Source organism: Prinia subflava, chromosome 2, assembly GCF_021018805.1.
Source record: "Prinia subflava isolate CZ2003 ecotype Zambia chromosome 2, Cam_Psub_1.2, whole genome shotgun sequence".
Taxonomy (NCBI): domain Eukaryota; kingdom Metazoa; phylum Chordata; class Aves; order Passeriformes; family Cisticolidae; genus Prinia; species Prinia subflava.
This window is the reverse complement of record NC_086248.1, coordinates 14,355,857-14,364,807: the sequence shown is the minus strand read 5'-3', so window position 1 is coordinate 14,364,807 and position 8,951 is coordinate 14,355,857. Positions and strand designations below refer to the sequence as shown.

The 8,951-nt window shown below is 40.0% G+C and overlaps 1 long non-coding RNA gene across 1 annotated transcript; it reads left to right on the top strand.

Annotated features, from left to right (window-relative positions):
* The first annotated feature begins 240 nt into the window (after positions 1-240).
* Positions 241-5,536, top strand: LOC134547686 (uncharacterized). The gene is made up of 3 exons (XR_010079549.1): positions 241-373; positions 958-1,017; positions 4,659-5,536. It is a non-coding gene; the product is annotated as an uncharacterized LOC134547686 (long non-coding RNA).
* Positions 5,537-8,951: the final 3,415 nt, after the last annotated feature.

The following is an 8,951-nucleotide window of genomic DNA, read 5'->3' as shown; positions in this document are numbered from 1 at the left end:
ATGAACTAAATATTTTCTGAATTTAGGAAATATCATGTGAATATGAAAAAAGGAAGAACTTGCTGGGCTGGCAATGGCTACATTACTGCCCATAGTCTTCATAAAGGTGATGTAGGAGCAGTTTGTTGATGTCTCCTCATGTAGGTGTGCTCCAGGTGACCAGCTCAGCAGCCAAGCAGGAACATCTCTGTAGAGACAAAAATGCCTCTGTGCCAATTATAATAAATCTCATTCTTTTTAAGTGCATCTGAAGCTGCAAATCACATGCAGGCATCAAGTGCCAAGTGAGCTCTGAAGTCAAAATCACAGTGCTGGAAAGTGTCTTTTGTAAAACTGTTCACATCTGCAGCCTCTACGATGCTAAACACAGAAGGTAAAAAGATCACTCTCCTGTAAACTTAAAGGAAATTTTCTTCTGCCTGTTCCTGCCTGAGGACTGATGTTGCCTGCAGTTGTAACCCCAAGTGAGAGGCTGAAAAGCCTGGAAGTTTGGAGACAAAGCCTTGTTGTGTGATGCAAATTCAGGTCCCAAGTGTCTGCCAGGGTGCCAAAGTCTTCCCAGTCCAACCACCAACCATTGCTGGTGCTCAGCCTCTTGCCCACAGCCTTTGCAAAGAGTGAGGAGGTATCAGACAGCTCAAAAGGGAGCAGAGCACAGTTGGTGCACAGCTGAGCACACCACTGGTCAGACCTGAGCTGTAATGTAGAATTTGCAAACTGATGCTTCTCAAATGAGAAATTCTGATTTTGAAATTTTTTTCAATAATCGATGTCCAGGGTATGAGCGAAAAATATGCCCCCTCCTCTGCTGAAATAGTCTCTCTTCCTACAACTAATTATTTAAATTTAAATTTCCCTTCCTGCTACTTGTCTTTACTCATGGCAATAAATTATTTAATAATATGCCAGGATGTAGGTTGGATGCACAACTGAATGATTCCAATCCTTTTTCTCTAGGGAAAACTGATTTTTGTAAAACCATCAGGTGATGTCCCAGAGCCATCTGGTGATGTACAGGTAAGATCTGAAACCGGGATCTTCTCTTTTATCTTGGTAGTCTGAAGACCTTAAGGAAAAAAACAACAACAAAAAAATCACAGCATGGTGGGTTTTAAAGTTTAGTAAAAAATTATTTGGTCACTAAAATACTTAGATACAGCAAGTTGTAAACAACAAATCCTGGAAATCCTGGAAAAAATAATTCAAGGAGAAAGAATAGAATAAATAAAGTGAATTGTTGATGATTTCCTCCAATGTTTGCGGAAAGCTCTGCAGCTGTTACTAGGTCAATGACACTTTTAACAGAGGTGGGTTTCTATAAAAATGCTCTTAACAGAGTTGTTAGTGCAATGTTTGCATGCCTTTGTACTGGTGTCTGATCAGGCTAAGCTGTGAGCTGACTGGGAAATTGGTCCTTACCAGCTGGGACCAAGTGTTGGAACTCCAGCACCAGAACAGGGACGGCCTGGGAGCATCTGGGGACACACCGATTTACTGTGTACTGCACTTAGAAAGTCTGTGTTGTTTCCCTTCAGGATTACAGGACGTGTAAGGTGGAGGTCCCTCTGGCAGCCTGCATGCCAAATTCATCTGTGCTGTGTCCCAGTGATTTACCTTGGGTCTGGGGCATGGGAGAGTACTTCCAGTGCTTTCGACACAGGAGCCCTGCATTTATTACACTCCTGTTCTCAATTGCACCATCACAATTGCTGGTCATTTTAACAGTGTTATGACCAAATTAAAAGAACGGCTCAGTTTTGTTTCATTTCACCTTTTCAGTTGGGGTGAGTACTTAGGTATTCCTGATTGAATTGCTCCTTCATGCAAATGTCACCACTCTGTTACAATAATTAAAACGCAGAAGGAAGCCCGGGAAGCTTCCTTGAGAGAGAAAAAAAAATTATAATGACATATAGGAGGAAAATCATCATCTTGTTTTTTTTATAGAGCAGTAACCAAGGGAATCCATTAGTTTTTGTAAATAGGAAATTTAACAGCACAGCAAATCAAGCAGCATATAAAAACCCATCAATAGAATTACTTAGAAAAAGGATGAAGTAAATCATAAGATAATATTCCTTGAATACTGGGAGAACTCACTGAGAACAATCCTGAAGTGAAGGACCTGGGTGTGCTGTGGGTGAGAGGCTGGACAGGACCCAGCCGTGTGCCCTTGCAGCCCAGAGAGCCAAACGTGTCCTGGGCTGCATCAAAGGCAGCGTGGGCAGAGGTGAGGGAGGGGATTCTGCCCCTCTGCTCTGCCCTGCTGAGACCCCACCTGCAGGGCTGCATCAGCTCTGGGGTCCCAGAACAGGAAGGACATGGACCTGTTGGAGCAGTCCAGAGGAGGCCCCAAAGATGACCAGAGGGATGGAGCACATGTCCTGTGGGGAAAGGCTGAGAGAACTGGGTTTGTTGAGCCTGGAAGAGACTCTGGGGAGACCTGATTGTGGCCTTCCAGTACCTGAAAGAGGCTTATAAGAAAGATGGGGTCAAACTTTTTAGCAGAGTCTGTTACAATAGGATAAGGTGCAACATTTTTAAATTGAAGGACAGCAGATTTAGACTAGATATAAGAAGAATTTTTTTACAATAAGGATATTTTTTCTACAAGAAGGCCAGAACACTGGCAGAAGTTGTTAAGAGAAATTGTGGGTACCCCACCCCTAGAACAAGTCAAAGTCAAGTTAGACCAGGCTCTGAGCCGTGAGATCTAGTTGAAAACGTCCCTGCTCAGTGCAAAGGGGATGGGACTAGGTGACCTTTAAGTGTCCTTTGTAACCCAAATCATTCTAAGATTCTATGATTGTGTCTCTCAGGCTGTCTCAGGTGCAAGGCTTACCCTTTCTTCAGTTGACTCCAGTTGCAGCTAATTATACTACTGACTAATTAAATAGTACCTCAAGGTTACTGAAATGTCTCATTAACTTTAGGGGCCAGAAACAAAAAGTTAAGTTAAAGACTGATACTGAGAAAGGATTACTCTGGGTTTGCCACAGGATTGCAGAACTGATCTGGAGCCAGTGTTCACTCCTGCTGTTTCTGTGTCACAGTGTACACAACCTGGGTGTTTGCTGTGTAGGAAGAGTCACTGGTACAACAGCAATGCTGTAAAGGTAGTAACAGCAACACCAGTTTTTAATTCTTTGTGAGGACAGGTAAATGGGGCTAAAATCATCTTGCTGTTGAACAGGAATGGGTAACAAAACTTTTAGAATTGGGACTGTCAATTAGTATTTATCAGTTTGGTCTTTCTCTCCCTTTTTTTGGGAGGGGGGATTGTAACAAAATATGATCAGCAAAAAAGGGAAATTAGATGGTTGTTTTAAATCTAAATTTGTCAGAAAAGCTAACCCTTTTAACGTTACTAGAAATTGGTGAAAGTAGAGAAGCCTGTCACGCATGAATTTAGGATGTAAATTTTAACAGTTGTTTAACAGTAGCTTGACTTCCACAGTGATATGTGAAAGACAATGGCCTTATTCTGATTTCTGCTCCCATTTTCTGCAGTCACTTGGCTGGCTTGAAGTTATTTATAGCTTTTAAAAAGCTGTTTAAAATGTAGTTAATAGATGGACTAAAGTAGTTTCATTATTGTTAAACTGTTTTTAAGAAATGACATGTGATTATTTTTGACAGAAGCTCAGCACTTAACGAACCTTGAAAGCTAATTATTGCTTCATATGTTCTTCCATGGGGAAAAAAAATCTTTTCTTTGTAAAAGAAAATGAATAGAATTTGGGTGTTTAGTTACACACAATGAAGCAAGATGCATGGTAATTGATTTTAACAAAAGTGGAAGATGTCCTCTAACTTCCTGACTGCCTTCAAAAAGCAAAATTAGGGACACTGTACTTTCTTCACCTGTTTTACCTTGTGAGACCTCAAGTTCTGTGCAGGAGTGGGCACAGTAGCATTTCCAACATGCAGTTTCATGCTCCAGTAAAGGAGCACTTTGGAGTGATTAGTGTAAAAACAGCTGCTAGGCCAGGCTCAATGGGCACAGGGACAGGACCTGGACCCTCACAGTTCCCCAGAACTAAATAGAAGAGTCACATGTACATATATGATGTACATATATGTGGAGGTTTTCTCATTCATTTTGTACAAGCACTTGAGATTAATATTTCTCCATTCCCTTTCCCTCCCTTTCGTTCCCCTTCCATTTTCCCTTCCCTTCCTCTAGCACTTCCCTTTACCTTATTCATCCTCTAAACATCTTCACCTTAAATCTTGCTCAGGTTTTTAAAATCTGCTTTAACAGCTGGGGCATGGGACATAAATAGTCAGGCTTCACTGTAAAGAATTACAAAAGGAGAAAATCTTATGCATTTTTGTCTTTCAGTACCTGAAAGCAGTCTACAAGAAAGCTGCAGAGGGACTTTTTACAAGGGTGTATAGCAATAGAACAAGGAGTAGTGGCTTCAAATTGAGACTAGGTTTAGATTAGATATTATCATTAGATCTGTAGGCATTGGAACAGGCTGCCCAGAGAAGCTGTGGATGTCCCATCCCTGGAAGTGTTGAAGCCCAGGTTGGATGAGGCTCTGAACAACCTGGTCTAGTGGAAGGTGTCCCTGCCCATGGCAGGGGGGTTGGAACTGGATGATTTTCAGATCCCTTCTAACCCAAACCATTCTATGACTCTGTCATTCCAGGGCAAAACAAGGACAAAGATGCCCAAGCTGCTGCTGGGGACTGCTGGACACCACTCTTGCAGACAGAACTCTCCCCTTGGGATGGCACCTCCTCTCTCCCCAGGGGTTGCCTGCACTTACACTTCAGTATCCTGCTCCCTCAATTTCTTGGCTGGAAAAAAAAGACAGTAGCACTTTCCTAACTCCCTCAAAGGCTGGTGCAAGGATGAATAAAGGCACAGAAAACCCTCTGAATGCTTCATCATCTTATATGAACTCTAAATATCAGTAACACTCTTACCACGTGTTCAGTATGCACTCAGCAACTTGCACTGTTAACAGTTCTGGATGGAGGAGAGCAGAGCAGGAGGAGCTGCCTCCAGCAGTGGGGATGACAGCCTAACACACTAGGTTTAGTAATCTATACCTCTTCATAAACTTCTATTGGTTATCTATTTTTGGAGAATAAAGTTATGCTATTAAAGAATAAAGCATAACTTTGTTGTCTAAAAATAGATAACCAACAGAAAATTCTGTTGGTTATCTATTGAATGAAAATTCGTCATTTCATCTGAAGAAATGTCAATTATTCATCTCAGAGTTGGTTGTTCTACTATTTTTTTTCCATTTGCAAAGAAGATTTTATAGTTTTGATTGTTCACCAGAGTGAGAAAAAAGGGAAAGTTATGCAGCTGACATCAAACATCTCCTCATATAAAGAAGTATCTATGAAGATTTTTTTGTGACTTCTACATTTCATTTCTTATGTGATTTTATTACATTCATATATATTCTGTTTTGATAAATAGAAAACAGTTACAAAGTAATTTGCTCTTTTAATGAGACTAATAAATTTATTTCCATGTCTGTGATGATTTCAATCAATAAAATAGTATTCTCACCAAGGACTCAATAAAATCTTTAAAATATATGTGAACTTCAATTTTGTCTTGGAATACATGTACAGAATATAATTGCTCTTAATGTATCATGAAGAGGAGCTGTACTTTTTAATATACAGTTTCTAGGTGAAGTCATAAAAGGATAGCTATTCTTCTAATTCTGACTTTAAAGAACTCTGGTTGTCATCAAGATTATTGAAACATGTCTGTTCACTGTTCTTCACACTTTTACAAATAAGGTATTAGGAAACCATTGATAATTACTGAAGAAAACAAGAAGGAATCTGATGATTTGGGGTACTTAATATAACAATTAATAAATTGTCTAGAGACTTACTAATAAACTTTCTATGTATGCACACCAATGTTTTATTTTTGTATTTTGTTTGTCTATCCCTTATATCCCTCTAGCTCAATTTCAAAATTAATATATCACATGAAAACATCCATGTATTACTGATGTATGCTTTTCATTTTTCCCCACTAATTCCCAGTTCTTCCTCCCAATGTCACTGGGGAGTTCACCTTCTGACAAAACATGCCATGAACTTCAGAGTGAATTCTTCAAAACACCTCATTTAAAAGAGAGAGCAACTTACTGGCTTTCAAAGGCCCTGAGCCTGTGAGCCCTGCTTTCCATAGGCAGTGGATAGGACCTAATCCTGGTACTCAGCACAGAAGAGGGATCAGGGCTGACCAGCAGAGCTACTGGCTCACACACTTAGCTAAGAAGTTTGAATCCCAGCTTGGGATTCAACAGTGCAGGGCTACAGTTTGGTTTGGCCCACTGCATGGACAGGAGTCACTCAGGAACTTCAAATCCAGGTCCAAAATATTTTCAGCTTAAGTCCTTATTTAAATACGAGCACTGACAAGTAAACAGGTTGCACATTTCAGCACTGGAATTGGATAAGGATGGCAGGAGTGGTTTTACCTTGGGACACATACCAAGTCCAAAGATGACAGAGGATCCATATTTCCAATACCACTTCCTCATAAAAAAAAACAAACAAAAAACCTCAATAACAACAAAAACAATCCCTCTTTCTCTACTGACATGATATAAAATGAAAATTTTGATGTAAACTGAGGGGTCTGTCGGTTCAGGACAGCAAGATGTATGAATAGCCATGGATTATTCCTCTCATGAATAGCTTCTGAATCACCTCTGACAAAGGTAGTGTACAAACTGGCATTTGAAGTCTGAAGTTTTAATTCCATTCATGGATTGTGCTCCCAGTCCTCCTCTATGGCAAAGTAATTTAGACAATTTGTAAATGAAAGTAATTAAACAGGTGTAAATAGCACCATGGAGCAGTTAAGTGTGCTCTTTTCCACTGAGAACAGCATAGTTAAATGAAGTTGTTAATTTAGGAATTTGTAGGAATCAAGCATTACAGTTACATGCTAACACATTAATTAAATAGTCAAGATTCTGTCATTATGATTTGATTCACAGTATTTCACTTGAGAACAATCAAGATTCATCCACAGATACACAGGCATATTAAAATGGAATACTGAAACAATTATGTAAAACCCAGTGTAGATGAAAGATATTTGCTTGCCAGCTCTGTTTTATTTGGATAGGCAAAAGGAGTCATTCTTCTAACATATTTTCTAACATTTATTTAGCCAAGCCACTTGGTCACAGCCAAAAGGCTCTGTCAACATATGGTGCAGGATGTTTAAAACAGCATTTGTGGGTGGTATCTTCACACTTTTGATGTGTTAGATTCAATAAGGAATCTTAAATTAGACACAGAGATTATAGCCGTGACTCGGAGAGAGCTGTAGGATTCAGGAAGGCCATGGGCAGCCCTGGTGTGCCCAGGTGCAGGCACAGGCCAGCACTCGTTGTCACAGCCACAGTGCCATGCACAGCCCCAGCCTCGCAGCATGTGATGTGCTCTTTGTTTGGATGCAGAGCCCCGCTCCAGCTGGAAGCAGGATGGCCAGGCATTGGCACCCCAAAGCAGAGGATTTGCCCTGCCTCTCATCCACCCAGCAAGGTGGCACAGTCACAATCAGCTGGCTGATACCTCCTGCCAGCTTCAGAGCAGAGGAGACACCATGCACAGCCCAGCACACTGGATCTCCTGGCAAGGCAGCCATGGGAAAAGTCTGGCTGGGGACCATGCACTGAAGAACTTTATGTGCTTAAAGGAGGTGTTTTGTTTGGGTTTTTGTTTGCTTGCTTGTTTTTAAATAGCCTCTTGGGATCTAATCAGGCTAAAGACTTAGAGCCGGGCTGCTCTCCTGAACTATGGCACCCAATTCAATTGTGTCTATGATGCAGTGGGGGTCCAGGTATATCCTATAAGATGTATTTCACTCCTAGTATCAGCTTTTGCTCCTCAGTGCTTTTTGTTCAATAAGTTGACTTCCTGATCCTGTGGCTATTTGGCTTCTGAGGTTAATTCTTTTGCTGCAGGATGAAGAATTTTTTTATAAGCAATAAGCCTTTTATAGGACCCCTCAGGGTATATTATCACACTCACAATAAGAGACAGTTAACATTTTTACAACACACTCTTCATCTGCAAGTATAACTGAACCAAAAACCTGTTTTAAAGGAGAATCAGGCAGAGGCATAGCTTATAAAAATGGAAAGAAAAAAAATTAAAAGTGTCAAGAAGATTTTTGCCAAAGTTTTCTGTTGCAGAAATGAGAATTATGTGCACACAGATTTCACCCATAGCCTCACTGTGCAACAGTAGGAAAGAATTAGAAGTGTTACATTTTAAGAGAAAGTGTTGTGTTCAGAAATCATTGTCAAGTATGTAAAAGGGAATGTGTTATTTTTAGAAATTAAATGTATTTTTCTCCTCTTCTTCACATTCTCTTACTATTTCTTAGCTCTACAAAAGCTGGAAGAGAGTGAAAGTTTTTGAGTGTGGCAAAAGAAAAAGCCCTTTTCCATATTTTCATTCTTTTCTCATGGAAAATATTATAATTTCACATTGAAAGTACTCCTCAAAAAAGCTCTACTTTTCCAGTTCTACCTATGCATGAAGCAGAAAAGGCAGATTAAAGGAACTGTCAAAAGTTTCAGTGTTAACAGCAGAGTGAAAAATAGAAACTCATTTTATCTGACTTTTCTTTTCCCTAGTATTCTTCTTGCTGTCACTCTCCAAAATGTCCCCTGATGTTAAGTAAGAGTAGGACTTTGGAAAGGTGGAAAAAGATCCTTCAGAATTCAAGACAGAGATGGTATTTTGTGTTTTTGAATCATCTTGAGAATGCAAATGAAGATTTTGTCAAAATAATTTTCCAGACAGTCATTGACACTTTGCAGTCTCTAAATTGCCACAACAAATCCATGTTAACTTTTGCTCATGACAAATCTTTTTAGTCTCTTTCTCCAGCCACACTCTTCAGTCATATTTCTATAGCTTATTACACACCACAC